At 39.7% G+C, this 20,152-nt stretch overlaps 3 non-coding genes across 3 annotated transcripts; 2 read left to right on the top strand and 1 right to left on the bottom strand.

The window, feature by feature from the left end:
- Window positions 1-11,506: 11,506 nt before the first annotated feature.
- Window positions 11,507-11,588, bottom strand: Trnas-aga (transfer RNA serine (anticodon AGA)). The gene has a single exon. It is a non-coding gene; the product is annotated as a tRNA-Ser (tRNA).
- A 691-nt stretch (window positions 11,589-12,279) lies between these two features.
- Window positions 12,280-12,351, top strand: Trnah-gug (transfer RNA histidin (anticodon GUG)). The gene has a single exon. It is a non-coding gene; the product is annotated as a tRNA-His (tRNA).
- Window positions 12,352-12,755: 404 nt separating this feature from the next.
- Window positions 12,756-12,827, top strand: Trnah-gug (transfer RNA histidin (anticodon GUG)). Its single transcript has one exon. It is a non-coding gene; the product is annotated as a tRNA-His (tRNA).
- The last annotated feature ends 7,325 nt before the right edge of the window (window positions 12,828-20,152 follow it).

The following is a 20,152-nucleotide window of genomic DNA, read 5'->3' as shown; positions in this document are numbered from 1 at the left end:
TCAGCCAAATTGCGTTCAGCCATCAGGTTCACATTTATCACGCATTTGATGATCTCATCAACATGAACCCTAAAAACTTGATGATATTCTAAAACGGTAGTATGAATACGAATACAGTCTGGCCTACCCTATCCGAACTGCTGAATCCACTTTCCTTTCCGGAAGATCTGTTCCAATTCATCTTACTTAACGTGGCAAAGGAATGAATCTCGGTGTGCACATGCATGGACACATTTTGTGCAGTCAATTTTCGTTTGGCGAATGATTTCCAAACTAGTCAACGGACTGCTACGGACTCGGCACGGTTCCACAGATAATAATGTCCTCTTGCCTGAGCAGTTCCTTTTTTCCCCTCTTGACTCCCGGGCGCATGATGTAATATCTTATTTATACAAATCGTTGACATAAAAGCTACAGCAGCAATAGTACCCTCACCACACCGTCAACACAGCCACTGGGGCACGGCTTGCCTCTCCTTCATACCAGATTAGCCAACAGTCCGAAATGATGAAAAGTCCGAAACAAATCGTAGAGCAAAAAAAAACAGCATCTCTGAAAGAAGAGCAAAGCGCTACCGCACCGTTCGAACCTCGTTACTTTTTCCTTTTGCTCTGATTTGGTCTCTTTCAGTTCTGGAATATCAAAGGAAGAAAGCATTTTTCCTTTTGCTACTGCTGCTGCTGCTGGTACTGCTGTTACCGCTGCTGATTCAGTTCATTAGCCTTTGAATAGTTTTTCGTGCATTTCAGGAGTATTCGAAATAATTGTGGCTTCGGGCTTTCGACTATTGAAAAGGAAACTTTAATTATATCTTTGAAAAATTGTTACATTACAACGAATATGCTCGGAACACAACAAATTACAAAGGCTCGGAACATAACAACTACCGTTCATATTAAAATATTCGGAAAACCAATAAAAATAAAAAATAGAAATAGAAAACAATATTGCGTCAAAAACCATGTTAAATACAGAATTCGCGTAGCATCAATCGAGCAAAACACGCGAAAACCGACTCCAGTTTCAGTTAAATTTCAGTTCAGTTTCAGTTTAGTTTCAATTCAGTTTCAGTTCAGTTTCAGTTTAGTTCTGTTTCAGTTTAGTCTCAGTTCAGTTTCAGTTCAGTTTTAGTTTAGTTTCAGTTCAGTATCAGTTCACTTTCAGTTCAGTTTCAGTTCAGTTTCAGTTCAGTTTCAGTTCAGTTTCAGTTCAGTTTCAGTTCAGTTTCAGTTTCAGTTCAGTTTCAGTTTCAGTTCAGTTTCAGTTCAGTTTCAGTTCAGTTTCAGTTCAGTTTCAGTTCAGTTTCAGTTCAGTTTCAGTTCAGTTTCAGTTCAGTTTCAGTTCAGTTTCAGTTCAGTTTCAGTTCAGTTTCAGTTCAGTTTCAGTTCAGTTTCAGTTCAGTTTCAGTTCAGTTTCAGTTCAGTTTCAGTTCAGTTTCAGTTCAGTTTCAGTTCAGTTTCAGTTCAGTTTCAGTTCAGTTTCAGTTTTCGACTCAATTTCAGTTCAGTTGCAGCCCAGTTTTATGTCTGTTTCAGTTAAGTCTTCCAAATTTCAGATTTTGGAAAGTTTAAACTGTAATATTTGTGTGTTAAATTTTACAACAACAAAAATTGTAATACAAAAACGGTAAAAGCATACTATAGTACATGTTAGAATTGTTTTGACACGTTTTGTTACAGAATGCTAGCACCGTTTAAAGAAGTGACCGTTAATGCTCAACTGGATAGAGCCACTAGACGAAAAACTAAAATTTTCTGTAAGCGTAAATGTTATATAAACCAACCAATTTTTGTAAATGCACTTTTTATAGAATCCTTGACGTCGGAAGTAAAAGAAAAACGTTCGTTTTTATGAGCAATTTAACTGCAAAGCCAAAAAACAAAACCCTGTTTCAGTTAAGTTCAGATTCAGTTCAATTTCAGTTCGTTTTCGACTCAGTTTGAGTTCAGTTCCAGTTCTGTTTTACTTAGTAGCTAAGCTCAGTTTCAGTTCAGTTCCAGTTTAGTCTTAACTCAGTTTCAATTTAGTTGCAGTTCAGTTTTAGTTCAGTTTCAATTCAGTTGCAGTTCGGTTTTTGTTAAGTTTCAATTCAGTTTCATTTCAGTTTCGATTTAACTTCAGTTCAGTTTCAGTTCAGTTTTAGTTCAGTTTCCGTTCGTTTTCGTGTTAGTTTTAGTTCAGTTTAAGTTTAGTGACGAATTAGTTTCAGTTCGGTTCCTTTTTAGTTTTAGCTCAAGTTTATATGTATTAGTTTTTAAACAACTTCTGCATGATTTGTTCTTAACTACCGATTAACTTCAATTCAATTTCAGTTTAGCTTAGGGTTTTGGGAGAATTTTTCAAAATAATGGTACACCTTTGGGTTGCATGAAATTTTATAAACATGTAAAATCACCCAATCTATTTATATAAGAGGCTTGTCTGTAGCCAAAACCAGGTCTCTGATAGGGCATCATAAGAGGCATAGCGGTAACTAAAATAGACCCCTGCCAAGATGTCATGCTTTCGTAACAATGGGTTCTATTCTCGGTCACCTTCACCTCACTGGTCGACTGCTAGACTCCACGATTGCTTAACTGGTCGTCTAGACTGCTCGATTTGATTGCTCGGCTGACTGGACTGCTCAACTAAGCGGCTCGACTGGACTGTTCGATTCGACTACGACTCAACTGCTCGAATCAATTGCTCGACTAGACTACTCGACTCATCTGCTCGACTAGACTGCTTTTCTCCGACTTCGCATATTTAAAAAAAGTCATGAACCAAATAATGTAGAATAAATTTTTTATGAAAAGACTGACAATTTTACTCAATAATCCTGGAAAAATATTATGTATCTGGAAAAAAAGTTTTCGAAAAAAGTAAATTCTAGCTCATAGAATCAATAGTCTTTTAGTGATTAAAATTTCACGATAGTGTTTTTTGTTTGAAAGTAACACTTTCAATGACAATAAATGGAGCAAACTTCTTAATAAATTATATGAAAACTTCGCGGACACCATCTACACGGAACAATTACCGCTAACCACCGTCAATCATCATTTTCGGTGCGTACGCTTAATATATTACTTCACGGTTGAATGCTTTTTTGCACCCGAGTCATGTTTGGCAACCAGACGCTACTTCACACCCAACCATGCCAGTGCCGGTGCCGCAGAATGCGGTTGAGTTTCTCCCATCGAAGTAAAACACTTTTGAATTATCGGCAATCGAGAAAATTAGTTTACACCAAAATCCGAAATGACAAATTAATCACTCAGCGTAGAGAAATTGAATACGACGTAAAATCTGCGGCAAAGTAAGTCAAGCAAATTATGTGGCAACTGTCATGACACTCAAACCGACGAGTAACCGTAATAAATATTCCATGCACAACACCTCGTGACATTTGAGCCGTCTCAATTACCGTGTTCCAGGGGCACGTACCGTGCTCACACGGTCGCCTACTCGCGAGAAAGAAAAAAAAAACAAACCTCCCGAAAGAGCTGGTCATGACGCAACAATAAATTCATAGAACCCAGCTAACCATGCAACCCACGAGCACGGCACGGTCCGGGTGCTGCCCATCGGATTGGGAGCCTATCGCTTGGCGGCCCTAGTAGTAGCTCGAGACAGTTCTGCTAACTAACAACGGGACCACCACCGTGGCGTGGCACATTTAGCCCATAAACCACGATTTATGATAAGTCGTATAAAGGATGTTAAACAAACACTTGTTCTTCCCGAGCGTTCGGTTACTTTTCCGCGTGTATTTCCACACAGCAACAACAACTACAACGACGCTTCAGGTATGTCCCCAAGCTTTCATCTTCGGATCCTGCGGTACAACCTGTCGCTGCTGCATAACTGTCTGCCACGGTCTGCTGCTTTGCCACCGAGCCCAGAGTTGACCGAGTGCCAGTGAATAAATTATAATTAAGTGATAATTAAATTTGACTAATGCCTTACGCTGCTGAACAGAGGTATGTATGTCTAACGTGCGTAATTTCACGGTGACTTTATTTATACGCTGTCTTGCAGACTGACCAGCGCCGCCATCGTCGTCGTCGTCGTTGTCGTTATCATCGTATCGTATGGCAGTTTAGCATAACAACGAAGAGTTTTCCCTTCCGAGTTAAGAAATCCTTGGAATTCCGCAGCTCAACATTCCCGGGGTCGCTTGAGTAATTCATCGGGCCCAGGTGACTGACCGCAGGCAGGAGCCGTAGTACAATAGACTCGTTCGTTTTGATCACCATAAGTATCACCATAAATTAGCGTGGTTCAGGGGTTAGACGGGAGAAAACAGTGCTGTCTCGTAGGACGCATAATATTTGACTAATTGCTTCTTAGACTTGTATTACAGCGGAGGAAAAAGTTTGAACATGGTAATTAGAATTTGGTGCATAATGAGTTCACAATTACAAATTTTGCCAAAATTCGTTTTGGTCGTTGGTAGACTTCCCGCTAAGCGGCATGTTGGGAGAGTTCTTGTGTTTGGGTACCGGCTGCTGTATGTCGTTGGTGGCATACCTCTTCATGGCCTTTGATCTGTATAATGGCAAGATGCCAAATCCTATTCAGCTTCAGCATATCTCCACCAACGGAACGCATATCTATCAAAAAGTACGATGGAAACCCACAACCCGTCCGCCACAGTCGAGTCTAGCTATTTCGTTGATCGTATAATTAGTTTCCGCCATCAAAGGCGTGCCGTTCTTGCGCGTGGTATCGGCGATAGGGATATTCAACTTGCTTCCTCAGGCAAGTATCGACATGATGACTCCTCTTCGCTTCCTGAAGTTCAGATCCCACCATTGTATTGCCTTCCATTTCTAGTCTATTGTTATCCAACTGGCTACTGAACAGCATGCGCGACGGAGATGGCGTTTTAATAGCGGTTCATCACCAACTCAAGTCCTCTGTCTTGGAACACAACGATTAGTTACCTATCGAGCAAGTTTGGGTCACTATTAAATTATCTGACCACTGTTTATACGCGCGGTCTCTTTCCCACTGGACCAGACAAGAGATGCCGTTCTTCTCGGTTTCCGAGATTTCCTCAGCAGCTTTCGCAGAACGCAACAACGGATATCTGTTCGTCGACTTCAGTTCCTCAACTCTTCAACCCAATCAGCAAGGAATTGCTAAATTGCTTTGCTTCGCTAGCATTCGCAGTCTTTCTCCAGAATGTGCGTTGGCACCAGCTCCTCTGCTCTCATTAAGGACGCCCTCCACCATCCAGCATTATTAATTTTGATTTATCAACATACGCCATCCAGGATAAAGCTTACTTCAGATAGTCTTGGAACAAAAACAATGGCGTGTAGTTCAGTTATTTTTAATGGAATTCAAGATCTTTTCTTACACAAATGTAGCATTTCTTCATACCTACTTTTAGTAAAAAAATACGGATAAAATTATTCGTCACGGTTTCGAAGGTATTCCCGAACTTTTCCTGTAACATGGTTCATTAGGCGGCGCACACTTTCTTCGTCCATTGTTTTGGCTATCTTAACCAGGTCTTCATCCGATTGATGTCTTTGACAACTTTTCCCTTTGCCTTGAGTCTCCTCTTCATGATTGCCCAGTATTTCTCAATAGGGTGGAACTGGAGGCGGTTGGGTGAGTTAAGGTCTTTCGGAACAAACTGAAACCCCTTTCTCTGCATACCATTCTTGAACGGCTTTTCTGCAATGACAGCTCACCAAAGCTGGCCAAAACATCACGGGATGGTGGTGGGATCGAATGAACGGCAAAATTCGTTCTTGGAGACACTCCTTTTGGTACAGTTCCGACGTCATTGTCTTATTTGTAACGAAAACTTTCGTTTTTCTGCCACAGCTGCAAATGCCCTGCTAAATCATAAACTTTCGTGCAAATTTGTCGGTAAAAATAACTTTAAATTTGCTTGTAACATCCCCCGAGCTGCTGCGAAGTAAAATTTTTGACCTGGCATTTGCCCGAAGTCAGCCTTAACATAGGTTTCATCGTCCATCAGAAGACACCCGTCGAACTTGGTTAGCCCCCGGTCGTATAGCTTTCGAGCACGGATTTTGGCAACACTATTCTGTTTTATGGTTCGGTTTGGCTGTTTGCTAGCTCGATACGACTTGATTCCTTTCCGGAGTTGAATTCTCCTCACGGTACTATAGATAGCACCGAATTTTCTGGCCAAATCACGGTTTCGACAGGTTGGGATTTCTCATGAAGGTCTTCAAAATCTTACCACGAAGTTTCCGGTCGACAGTTCCACTCCGATGATTAGCTTGAGGCTTCCGAATCGTCGTCAATGTTTCCTTAAACCGTTTGAAAACGCGCCATACGGTATTTCTAGGCAATTTTAGCTAGTTTGCTAGCTTAGATGCAGACCACAATGGATTTTCCGAATAACTGTGCACAATTTTTTCCCTTCTTTCGGCTTCCATGTTGTTTGTTTACAAAATACAGTCGTTTTGCGGAATGTCAAAAATACTTAGGTGAAGCTAACAAAATTTCCGACACGTGGGCGCCAAGAACTTCCAAGTCCGTCCACCAAGAGCGCCACAATATGAGTGAAAGTTTGTTCCAATTCTAAATGAAGCAAGCTTTAACTAATCTGCCACTGTGTGTGTACTATGATTTCAATCGCGCCGATGTTGACGCTATCCAAATAATTCTAACGAGATCGACTAAGATGCAGCCTTTCTACAAGAATGACATTAATGTTGCTACTGTCATCTTTTCGCGTATTTTGTATTATATTATCGATCGCCTAAACAAAGATACGCACCGAACCGTACCTGCTTTGAATAAACGCTAAGTCTACATCGCCTCAAATCCGAAAAAAGGCTGCTTTAAGGAGGTACTCAAGGTATGAGACCCAACCGCTGCAAAACCACTATCAGTCGCTCAACAAGCGATACCAAAAGTTCAGTTGTTACTGCTTCCGCAAATACTCAAACAACGTTCAGCGTAGATTGAAACGTAACTCCACTTGACTTCGTTCTGGAAATATGTCAGTGCTCAACGAATAGACGACGGTCTTCCATCAGCCATATTCCATGGAAACGACATTGCGACCAAATTGGATATGGTTTTTCAACTGTTCTCGGGGAAATTCTCCAGTATCTTCGTTACGAAAGGCTGGCTGACATAGAAGTATCGATTGCACTAGACAGCGTTCCCAATCTGAATGACTGTAACAATAAGCTGACTATTGACGACGCTATGATTAACCTAGCCACTCTGAAGCTAAAAAGCTGTACGTCCAGCGGACGTTTTGATGAACTGTATTGATACTTTAGTCACGGTGTTCAAAATACCGTTATTAAAAAATAAAATACGTCATTTAAACGGCAGATGCCAGTTGGTTTGTATTGTCATGCTACACCTCTAAGCCATTTTTCAAAAAAAAATCGATCGATGAATTTTTCAATTACGCCCATTTGAAGTTTGAAAGGGCAGATTGCTTAAAAAAAGTAAATAAAAATCTTCAATGACACTGCCAAAATGAACGTATATCACAGCCGGTATTATTTTTTATACAATATATGCCCATTTCCAACCATTTTAGGAGTTTTACGCTGTATTGGAACAAACCGGAAATGTTCCGGATAAAGTTTTCGCTGTGGGAAATGGTCAGTATAGGATTTGAACAAATACTTATCATGCAACACCTTTTACACCAACAAATTACTCCAGAATTTAAAAACGAGATCAATCAAAGCCAGATCAACTACCTAGCACCACGTTGGTTATATCAGGACAAATTCTGGGGCCTTCCGGGAACACCCAGACAAGTGGCTAGTTTCGTCCATGAACAAAAACTTATCGTGCGACACCTCAAATCACACTAGAATTCAATGGAGGCCAAAGCTGCTATCTACGGTTAGGTTTGGTCATACCTGGACATATTTGGGGGACTCCGGAAACCCCTAGGAAAGTCAATAACACAATGTGATATATTTTTGATAATCAAGACATGTTAGGAATTGGCCATTGTGGTTCTACGTACTCCATTTGGCTTACTTTGATCGATTTTAAAAGTTTTAGTGTGATTTAAGGTGTCGTATGATCAGTTTTGTTTTCAGTCCCCCAAATATGTCCAATAGAGTGTCCCAAAATAACAATATGTCAGAAAACCCGGGGGCTCACCCCTCAAATGATTGCTTAGGGTGTCCAACAAAACTCATATATGGTGTCAACGTTGGTTGACGCGATTTAGGGGTCGCACATTTGAGTTTTATGAAAAATGGCATTTTTCAGGAGTAAATTCAAAAAAATATTTCTAGAAATGTTAAAGTAGGTGAAACAAGGTTCTTAACTATTTTTTCACAATCATTGAGATCTGATACATTCATAAAAAAGTTATGGTGGCATGTCTGGAGTCATAATTGGTTACAAAAATTTATTGAATTAGGTAAAAATTTAAAATTTTCCAAATTTTATTTAAATAAACATCGAAACAGGGTATCTAACAGTGTCTCAGAATAACGTAGCTGTACTGTATACATAGGAAATTTTATGACGAACAACTTTGCCGAAAAAAGTATGGACGTATGTTAAAATTTCGCGAATCTCTGAAGGCGAAACAAAACATATTTTCGCAATTTTTGAATTTTAGCAGTTCCTTAAAACGCATCAAGTCACCACTATTTCTCCAAAAAGAAGTTACCATTTCATGTATATCTTAATATTACATTTTTTCCTGACTTTAGAACATAGTGGATTTTTTTTTTCAGTGTTCATTTTTCCAACAACTCACGCTTAGGCATCATTTTAAAGCAAGCCTAGTTTCAGGGGATACAATTTCTCAAATTTGTTAAAATACATACGCTCTTTTTAAAAGTGATTCTTGAGCCTAAATGGTGCATATTTCTTCCCATCAAACCCGTAGATAATGTTTAGAATAAATAATTCAAGTTTTATCATTTACCTTTTTCACGTGGAACTGCCAAACATTTAAAAATTGGCAAAATATGTTTTGTTTCACCTTCAGAAAAACGTGAATACCTCAGCGAGATTTGAACATATGTCCATACTTTCTTCGGCAAAGTTGTTCGTCATTAAATTTCCTATCTATACAGTACAGCTACGTTACTCTGAGACACTGTTCGATACCCTGTTTGACGTTTATTTAAATGAAATTTCGAAAATTTTAAATTTTTGCCGAATTCAATAAATTTTTGTAACCAAATATGACTCCAGACATGCCCCATAACTTTTTTATGAATGTATCAGATCTAAATGATTGAAAAAAAATAGTTAAGTACCTTGTTTCACCTACTTTAACATTTCTAGAAATATTTTTTTGAATTTACTCCTGAAAAATGCCATTTTTCATAAAACTCAAATGTGCGACCCCTAAATCGCGTCAACCAACGTTGACACCATATATGAGTTTTGTTGGACACCCTAAGCAATCATTTGAGGGGTGAGCCCCCGGGTTTACTGACACAGTGCTATTTTGGGACATTCTAATGTCCAGGTATGACCAAGCCTAGATAGCAGATTTGGCTTCCGTTGATCTAGTTATTGAATTCTAGTGTGATTTGAGGTGTCGCACGATAAATTTTTGTTCTTGGACGAAACTAGCCACTTGTCTGGGTGTTCCCGGAAGTCCCCGTAACTTGTCCAGATATAACCAACAATTTTAGGTAGTTGATCTGACTTTGATTGATCTAGTTTGATTGATCTAGGCGTAATTTGTGGTGTCGCATGATAAGTATTTGTTCATGTCCTATACTAACAATTTCCCACAGCGATAACTTTATCCGGAACATTTCCGGTTAGTCGCAATGCAGCGTAAAACTCATAAAATGGTCGGAAATGGGCATATGTTCCATAAAAAATTAATACACGCTATGATGTACGTTCATTTTGGAAGTGTTATTGATGATTTTTATTTACTTTGTATGAACAATCTGCCGTTTCAAACTTCAAAAGGGCGTAACTCAAAAATTCGCCGATCGATTTTTTTAAAAATTGGCTCAGAGGTGTAGGATGGCAATACAAACCAACTGGCATTTGCCGTTTAAATGACCTATTTTGTTTTTTAATAAATACCGTTATTGGTGAACGTGTTGGTAGCTTCAATCCGTCGTCTATTTAGCTTACCGATTAGCTCAGGTGCATTTCCTTCTGCGGTTTTCAATTCATAAGAAGGGCAATAAAACAAGCGTAGACGTAGCGGTCCCCGCCTTACGTGCATTATCGAAACTCCTCAAGCTCGTTGTGATCGAACCAATTTCCTCGTTCGTCCAGCAGTACATGGTCGATGAGTAACACGAATTCATGCCAAAGCACTCTGCGTCTAGTAATCTACTAACATTCACTTCCAGCATAATGAACTGCTACGACCTCCGTACTCAGACAAGCTGAATCATCAAATCGCAGTTGCTAAACTGTACAACTTGGCAATGGAGGGCCACTGGCTCCAGTGGTTTAAACGGTATCTGTCGAATCGTCTTGTTAATGTATCCATCGAAGGGTTCTATTCGCCGACTCTCACCGCTTTCACCGGAATTCGGCAAGGTAGCCATCTCAGACCGTTGGTTTTTCTTATTTATTTTACCGACGTTAACATAAAGCTCAAAGCTCCTCGGTTTGCGTTCATCGACGACTTAAAACTGTTTACAAAAGTCAATGGCTCATCTGATTACCAAAACGTTATCATCCGAATCGAGACGGTGCAGCGGTGGTTCATTTGCTTTGCGCGAAGGTTACCATGTAACGACCCGACTACCAAGCTAGGTACCAATAGCGTTGCAGACTAATCAACCTGGATTCTCTAAACCTGGACTCTACAAATAGATAAATTAATTAATTATTGTATTTATAAAACAAATAAGTAATTTTTGTTAGAATTTGCTAAAAATGACATCGTCAATAAAGGAACTGATTTTTCCATGGTTCCGTCCAACAACAACACCATCATCATCAAAGCGCCAACACATCAACCGTGCAGCCGGGCAACCATAGCAACGAAAAAAATTGAATCAAACATCATTTGTACGGTTGCCAACTCGTTTCTCACTTTGTCACTTTAGCCAGTAAGTAGGTATACCTAGCTGCCGCGCTGTGGTTGTTGCCACCATCAAGCTTCGGAAACAAAATCCCACCCTCGAAGCGCGCACGGTAAGCAGCGGCAGCGCCGTTTAGCGTACAGCAAACTGGTTCGAGGTAAAGAGGTTAAACGAAAATATTTTACATTCTATCAAAAGGTTAGGTTAGCTCGCGCTCTCTCTCCTTCTTTCTTTTCATAAAGTCGCAAGCTTTTGCCAAAAGACTTTTCATAGTCGCTCCTCGCTCACACTAGAAAGAGGGGGATAAACAACTAACGGGTGGACGAAGTGAACAAAAAAAAACGAGATTAAGGTGAATGGCGCTGGCTTCCTAAAATCCAAGACAACCGGCGCCACCTGTATGGTGCGCGGTGGTGCAGTGCTCTAGAATTCGTTATTTTGGTTTTTATTGGCGCGGCTTGCGGCTGTTTTCAATCGTCGCACAGCTGACATGTGTTGTTGAAAAAGGAAAAAAAAGATGTCGCAGTCGGTAGGATTCGAACCTACGCTCCCAGAGGGAATCTGATTTCTAGTCAGACGCCTTAACCGCTCGGCCACGACTGCTGCTGTGTTGATCACTGGCCGCTGGCGGAAGCAGGTCAGATATCGAGCTTTCTTCTCCTGATCCGACGGGGTACGCCACTATCGCGTGCGTGCTCGTGACTGGCCTCGTTATTATCAGCGACTGCCACGAGGTGGTTTACTTTTATTTTCGTTTTAACTCGTTGCATACCTTGGTATAACAGAGCGGTTCCAATGGATGGCGTTTCTGTGCCGGGCCACTGAACGGCGTCGACTTTGAGCTAAAATGTTAATTGTTGCGACACCCGTATCACAAGGTACCGAGAAGCTGGGACGCCGCCTGAACACTGATCGCGAATCACCTAGCAGTGTACTCTTTGTTTCCCCGGCTAAGCAGCTTTCCTAGTTTAACCACAGGGATTATGTCGCCATTCGCGAGCTAGTGAAGATGTCACGAAAATAACAGCGACGCCTGTCGCTGTTGCCGACATGATTTTAGCGAGGCATTTAATTCTTGGGATTGCAACGATAATCGTCGCCATTTGACTCGCTTCGACATAGTACGATTGTAACAAATCAGCCAAGCCACGCTGTCATTCAACACGCTGACTACGGCCACCGCCGGTCGAAGTTCAATGGCGTCCGCGGTTGATTGTTGTACCTTTGTATGCAAGCTGTATCGTTATACGGACGGACAATCGATTATATCGACTACATTGCCAGTGTCCCGGTAGCCGTGATCGTCTAGTGGTTAGGACCCTACGTTGTGGCCGTAGTAACCCAGGTTCGAATCCTGGTCACGGCAATGCGTGCGACCCATCACCATTCTGGGTTGGGTACTTGCATTGTCACGGAAGGGAACCTTTTTTTGGCTTAACCGCGTGTGGTCTGAAATTATCATATTAACCACTAAAACTATCAAATATTTGTTTCAAAGCTGGGTATTTTTCTAAGCAATTGTAGAAATCGAGAACTTCGAAAAGAGTATTTAAAATATTTTCCAGAAAACTTCAAGGGGAATTTCTACATAATTTAAATTACATAATACTAACCAAGGGTAGGCCAAATGTTAATAACATCCGTCGAGTCATGATGATGATTTAAATCACCTGTTTTTAAGGAATTTTTAAAGCAAGCTGTTTGTATAAGTAAAAAAAAGTCTAATTTTGTAATTGACAACAATTACTGATTCTCTCGGTTCACCCAACAGCCGTGATCGTCTAGTGGTTAGGACCCTACGTTGTGGCCGTAGTAACCCAGGTTCGAATCCTGGTCACGGCAATGCACCATGCACTGTGCATTGTCACGGAAGGTGTGAGCTGTTTTTTATTGCTACAGTTCTTGTCAGTTTTTGTCTTTCGCTTCCATTTCAAGATTTTCTCTCAAACTTTTACGCGTTGTACTTTTATTAAAAATCTATTTATAACTACCTGCAAACAGATAGCACAGATGCACTCCCATACATAAAAATGTCTAGGTTTTTGGTTCTGAAAAGTAGAAACTTTATTCTTACTTTTTCGGCGGTGACAATCTACCTATCAAATCTGGGTCGAATTTTTAGGAGTCGTTGCCTGTACGCGTGCCCTTCGAATAGCACCTTCCAATGCAATGTTGATAGCATATTTGATAGTTTCAAACCATCTAACATCACAAACCAGTCCGATGTGACTCCCGCTATTCTGACGCTTTATTTTGAATCATCAAAGGTAGTTTTGTTTCGTTGGAAACCATGTTCAAGCATCCGCCATATCTTTTATATCACATCGTTTTACTGAATCGTATGCCGCCTTGAAGTCTATAAACAAATGGTGCATCCCTAAGTTGAATATCCGGAATATACTGAGAATTTGTCTCAAGGTGAACAAAGAGACAGAAGCGTCAGTGAACCAATATTAACCAATATTAATCAGCGTTGCTATAAAAATTGCTTGTTGCCATTTTCGACGGCGCTCGAATGTATCGATTCCGGGTAGACGGCAGCGATCCGGATACGGTGGCAGGTTAACGGGGTCACGCCAGGGAAGCTCACGTAATGCAAGTCGAACAAACCTTTTCTGAATACGTTCAAGCCGCAAATTTCAGGTCAACTGATGTGGAGACCAAACCAAATTGCAGTTTTCCAGCATTGCACAAACGGGAGAGCAATAGAGAGCTTTCAGACAATGTGGATCTTTGAAATCGCGGGCTATTTTGACGGTAAACCCAAGCTGTGATATAAGTGCAAAGAGAACTTTGCATCAAGGAGAACACCGAGATCACTTACATAGTCGACTCTCCTTAGTTACAATCCGTCGCCGTGATAATCGAACAAATCTGGCAAAACAAAACTGCGGTGAAATGGCTTAACCTCATATTTGGCAATACTGATTACGAGCCAGTTTCTTCACTCAACATGGCCTGCAGACGATGGCAATCATCTATGGTTCAAACTACCAGACACAATTTAAGGTCGTCGGCATATACCAATTTGCAGCCAGTTTCGAGTAATAAGGAAACGTCGTTGACAAACAATATGAATAAAACGGGTCCCATGTTGCTTCCCTGCGGAACTCCTGAATTGTTAGTAAATTCCGAAAACATGCATGCATCGAGTTTAACACGTAACATTCTATCGCATAGGCAGGCTTACCATTTTCTTACTCATTGTGTCAAAAGTGCACCTTTTTTGACGTAGGACTACGTCTTTCCGGAAGGTAACTGGTATAGGGTATCATTCCAAAAAATCTTTCTCGAAAAGTGGTCAGGTTTTGAACGCTAATAGTTTAGTGGTTTCCTGATCGATTTTCAATATTCTTACACCAATCAATTGGAAAATCTTCTAAGAATTGGCCCAAATGAAAAAAGTATGCACTCTTGACATTGAACTGTTGAAAACTTGAAAATAATGAACCTATGTTTTACCAATGTGCGTCATTGAAAAAATGAAAATAACTCTAGCTCGATCGTACTGGAAATTGTCGCTTTGTGATTGGTTGGAATAATTTCCAATTATTATCGAACAAGTCTTGGTACAATTCAGGAATCAGCGAGAAAGTCAATGGAAAATTACATTTAATTCCACTATAACAAAGTTACAAGGAAACTAAATGAAATTCTATTATTTCTCCTTGATTGCTATTTGCCTTGATAATTCCTTATTGTGCTCAATATTCAATAATCGTCACGTTGAAAAATTGTCTGCCGTGAATAAGTGATAGCAATTAAAACCAACTTAACACCAAATTAAACACTGATTCGCCGCAGGAAAACGCATTAAAACTAAACCCAATATTTTGTTTTAATAAATTCTGCTGGCCCAATAAACTTTATTGTGATCAGCGGAGAATCTTTTATATCTTCATAAAAGCATGTTTTCATCCTTCAAAGGACGGTATCTGATCATTGATACAACTGTTAGAAATATCGGCATTCTTCTCACTTTTCTTGGACAATACAACAGCTTGAATGTTAAGCAAAACACCTCTAGTAATTCCGAAGAAAAGTTTGTTCATTTCTCCGTCGATACGGACAGCCAGCTGCAGATTGGTCTTCTCGTCACCACACAATCTGCCCGCCTGCGTGCGGATAATTCCAAAATTCCAGCTGCGAAATTACTACTGCTGGTTTATGGGCGCACGTAATTTTTTTTGTCAGCAAAAAGCGAACGGCTCACTGGTAACTTTGCTCTTTTGTTCGGACTGAAATTGAAATGCTCCATTTTATTCAATACAGATGATAGAATGAAGGACCACGGAAGAAGGCGGGACCGATTCTTGGTGCTTGCTCTGATACATAACACGAGGTAAGCCGCTGAATAGCATTATTCAAATGCTAGCTGAGCTACTGCCAACATCTTACTGGCATGTCTGGATGCGACAAAGGAGAAGGGCAAGCGAAAGTCACGCTCGAGTCGTGCACGTCAGCAGTTCCCGGTCAGTCGTATTCATCGGCTGCTGAGGAAAGGAGACTGGCTGCCGTGATGGAATAATTAACTGCGGAAGTGCTGCTCACGACAACCAGACACGAGACCAGAAATATCCCACGTCGCTTGCAGTTGGCCACCTGGACTGGCATTTCATCGTGACTCATGACTATACACGAACGGCTACGTCGATCGCATGGCTGCTGTGGCTTTTCAGTTGGTTCGTTGCAACAAGCTGTTTACCGAAAAGAAAATTACGTTAAGCGCGTTAGTGCAAGTTTATTGCAAGCTGGAGTTATGATAATCAAACAATTGGTTCTTTTAAGGGCTGCACAACGATTGAAGAGTTTATTATATTTTCTTGTTCAGTTAATACGATAATAATACAGGAAACGAGGGAAAAGTTGAACTTTTCGCCGTTGCAGACGACCAACAAATGCGGGAATTAGTTTTCTGGTCACGGACGACATTTTCTACCACTTCCAAAACGTCTGCAGCTTGTAAATCAGTGTTCTTCTTTTGTAAGCCGCAGAAAAGTTTTGCGTAAAATTTTCAGCTTTTTGAAAACTAGCGCGTACCGTCTACCGATTACCAGAGGAAAAGCACTATTCAACGTAGAAACAGATAATGAAAATTGAATTACTGTTTGGTTTAGTGTGACTGACTCGTTTTAATAAAATAGATTCAATCAATATTTATTTTGAAACGATGATTCTACAATTGATGAAGGGACGGTAAGGGAAAGTAATGAAGAAGGATTTTTTCGGGAATGAAGGGGAAGGGTGGAAAGGAAGGGGGGGGGGGGTAATAGGTAGCTATGGTAACCATAGCTACCTATTACCCCCCCCCCCTTCCTTTCCACCCTTCCCCTTCATTCCCGGAAAAAAATCCTTCTTCATTACTTTCCCTTACCGTCCCTTCATCAATTGTAGAATCATCGTTTCAAAATAAATATTAATATATGCCTGACCGCATTTCAAGGTCATGACTAAAAGTCACGAGTTTGGTCAATAGATTCAATCAATTCATAGATATAACTCCTAAATCTGTTGACGATTGAACGTATACAATGTTCCTACTTTGATAAACACTACGTACAACGCATGTAGCATGTATACACGAAGAATTGTATTATTACAGACATGGATACATCTTACAATCGCTACAAATAGACTTACGTAGTCCTACGTCACATATGCGGTCGTGTCTTGTTCACAACCCCTCTGATTTTTGTTCAATACAATGAGCAAAGCTGCTGCCACAAATGAGAAATTCATCCACGCAAAACGAAACAGGCCAAAAATAAAGAGAAATATAAACACACTTTATAGTTTCTGATTGAGCGAAAAAGCAACTGCACGGGAATTCCACTGTTGCCATATCTATCATCTACTATCGTCATATACAACATTTTTTTGTGTCCCATATAGCCACATAGCCCATAATAGCAGTTCCTTAATTCTGTTGGTATCTATTCTGCGATATTTCTTTCTTCCAGTCCCGTTTTATACACTTGTTCCGTTTTTTCTTTTTTTTTCTGAACCGCTTTCTTGGTTTTTTCCAAGCATCCACGTTTCTCTTTTTTCCTTCAGCTTTTCATCTTTGTCTCACGTCTTCCTGTTTTTGTCCCGTGTTTCCGGATTCATTGTTCCGTGTTTCTTCGTATTCTGTCGCATTTTTTTTATTGCTGGTTTTCATCTTGTTTTTCACATAATTTATGAAATTTTCCTTCCCGTTTCCCGTCTTTTCTCTTCTCTCGTTACGTTTCCTTTTTCATTTTTTTTAACTTTCGGTTTTCCTAATTTAGCTGCGCGTTTTTACTTTATTTCTCTCTGGTCTATTCTGTTTCGGTTGCCCTTTCTTCCTTTGGTTTCCGGTTTTACTTTTTTATCTCCCAATTTTCTCTTTTTATTTGACCTCTTTTTCTCGTATTCCTCGTTTCCTCTATCGGTTTTCTTTTTCCTTTCGCTTTTCTTCTTTTCTTTTTTCTTTTTTTTCTGCTTTTTGCTCCGTTTTGCCCTTCTTGTGACGAATTCCCTCTTTTTCATTCTCGTTTTCCCACCTTTTCTATCACGTATTTATCTTATCTTGTCCTGTCTTCCCTCTTTGTCGCGTTTTCCCTCGTTTTCTCTCTCGTTTAACATGTTTCTGCCCGCCTCTTCTTTTCTTATCCCTTTTTTTGCTATTTTCAGACCTGATTTTTCTTACTTTCTGTTCCGTTTTTCTTCTTTCGGCGTCCATTTTACCACTTTTCTAGTCTAATTTCTTGTTTTCATTCTCGTTAACTCTGTCTTTCTATTTTTTGTTTTCGTTTTTCTTTTTTTCTTTCTCTCATTATGTTCTGCTCCTTTTTTGTCACGGTCGGTTTTTTGTTTCCTCCCGTTTGTCTTCCGTTCTCATTTTTTCCATTTTCTTTTTTTCTTGTTCTTGTTTCTCAATTTCCTACTTTCGTGTTTTCTCCTTATAATTTCCTCTTTTTCTGTCACGTATTGCCCATATTTTGTTTCGTTTATTCTCCTTTTCTGTCCAGTTTTTATACATTTTCTTTCTCCCTTTCCTCGTTTGCTTGTAGTATTTACTTCTTTTCATTTTTTTCCTGTTCCGTTCTTTCGCTTCGTTCTGTTTCCGTCCAGTCTCTTCTTCTTTGCCTCGTTTTCCCGTTTCTTACTCTCGTTTCCTCTTTTTACGTTCCGTTTTCCATCCCATTGCATCACGACTTTTCTTTCGTTTTTCTTTTTTTCATGCCATTTTTTCTTCTTTTTCACTCTCGCATTTTTCCTCTTTTTTTTACGTAGAACTGCGACCCTCAGCGGTAAGGCCATTGCAAATTATTTTTATGGTTTTTGTCACTACCCCCGCCCCCCTTGAAAATTGGTTTGACAAATCATGGGGCAAAAAATTATTACGTTAGCATATACGTTAAATTTTTTTATAAAATCAATTGCCTGTTGGCTCTTTAGCCTAGAAAACTCGAAAAATGAGTGTACGAGTGCAGTTAACGCTAGAAGCGAGAAATAGAAATGGAAATTCAAACAATGGAATTTCTGAAAATCGACAAAAAAATTCTTTCATTTTTGTCTTTATTTTGGTCGAATAAAAAAAATCTCTTTGTCTTTTTTTTTAACCCCCCCCCCTTTAGTGGCCCAACACCAGAAGGACAAAAACTTTATAAAATATTTGTAATGGCATAATTTAACAAAAATCAAAAAATGCGAGCATCACGAAAAAATAAAAGATTTAGTACGTTAAAAGTTCTGCCAATTATGAATAGATTTTGTAGCAATTACGTGGTTTTTATTACAATTTTCATTTTCAATCACTAAACAGTGAAAATTAACGAAAAGTTTCAAGGTTCAATTTCTCCATACATTTTCTTCATGATTACCTTGCTTCACAAGCAGGGACGACAGTTAAACACAGCATCTGTTTAGTGTAGGTTCTTCCCCGTCCCAACTGGTCGAAAATTCTTTATGACGTTTATACCTATACCAATTTGAAATCTGTGCTTGGGAAATACGCTAGAGTGCACCCATTTGCTTCAACTGACTGTATCGTTTAAACATTAAACCTAGTCCAATTTGATGTTCTGAAAATGAAGCGTCACAGAAAAGTGAGCGGTTATCCTTTCCCTTTGCCAGATGGCATCCATATTGGACAGCAAGAATTTGTTCGGAACTGTTGTCTTGCACGAAAACACGGCTGAAAGGATATTTGTGCATGTGACGTGACGCAGCAATTCTCAAAGCGAAGAAAATCAACGACTGTCTTATCCGAGAATAGTTTTTGAGCGTTTCATTTGCTGTTTTGTGTCATTTAGTTACTTGCAATTCTTTACACAGTTTCAATTGTATTTCTGTCAAGTAAGCAAATGGCTGTAAAGTAGAGTGTCGAAAGGCACTAATAGGATGCAGAGGACGTTAACTAGTTGATATTTTAACTGGCTGTCCACATGTTAGTTGTAAGACAATTATTAACAATTTTGTGAAAATTGTTGAATGACTTTAGTGTTGTAAATGATGACCCAGAATAGTTATTAGTTATTAGTTAATAGTTACGAAACTAAATTGGAAGCCTAATTTATAGCTGAACTTGAAATTGGACTTCAAACTGAAAGTATTTTACCCTTTAATTAATTTATCGGCAGATTAAATTTAAAACTGTGGACTTCTGGGTCATAGAAATGATTTTGTTGTAAAATAAGTTTTAAAGAGAAGATGGGGCACGTGCCCCAGTGTGCATGGAATTGGAAAGCAAACTTGTCGTATCGCAATAATTCCGTGTCCGGCCTTAATCGCTCATTAAGTCCCGATGATTGATGAATTCAGAGGAAATAATGTTAGATGCTGACAAATCAAGTTTGTGGACCAAATTTCCAGACGCTCATAACCAGGAAGCGAAAGTGCTAGAAACGCGTAAGTTATCTTTGTCCTCAAACGTTCCGGTAGTAAAAAGTCGTTCACTCGTTTTAGATCCACGAGAGCTTGCCCTCATTTTTTTCACTGCAATATGAACTAATCTTTACATCTATTAGATCCCCTGCGATACCTCTTTAAACCGTTCTGTTTATATTGACACTTTTTACAACCAAAAATATCACGGCCTGGTCCTTTTCCCGGCACATAATCATACTAAAAAAGTCTAAACCTTCCATAAATAGGACCGGATATTTCGACAATTACACATTTTCCTATCTGAATTTGAAAAT

Source organism: Sabethes cyaneus, chromosome 1 (genome assembly GCF_943734655.1).
Source record: "Sabethes cyaneus chromosome 1, idSabCyanKW18_F2, whole genome shotgun sequence".
NCBI classification, from domain to species: domain Eukaryota; kingdom Metazoa; phylum Arthropoda; class Insecta; order Diptera; family Culicidae; genus Sabethes; species Sabethes cyaneus.
The sequence above is the reverse complement of the archived record's forward strand: the minus strand, read 5'-3'. Positions and strand labels throughout refer to the sequence as shown.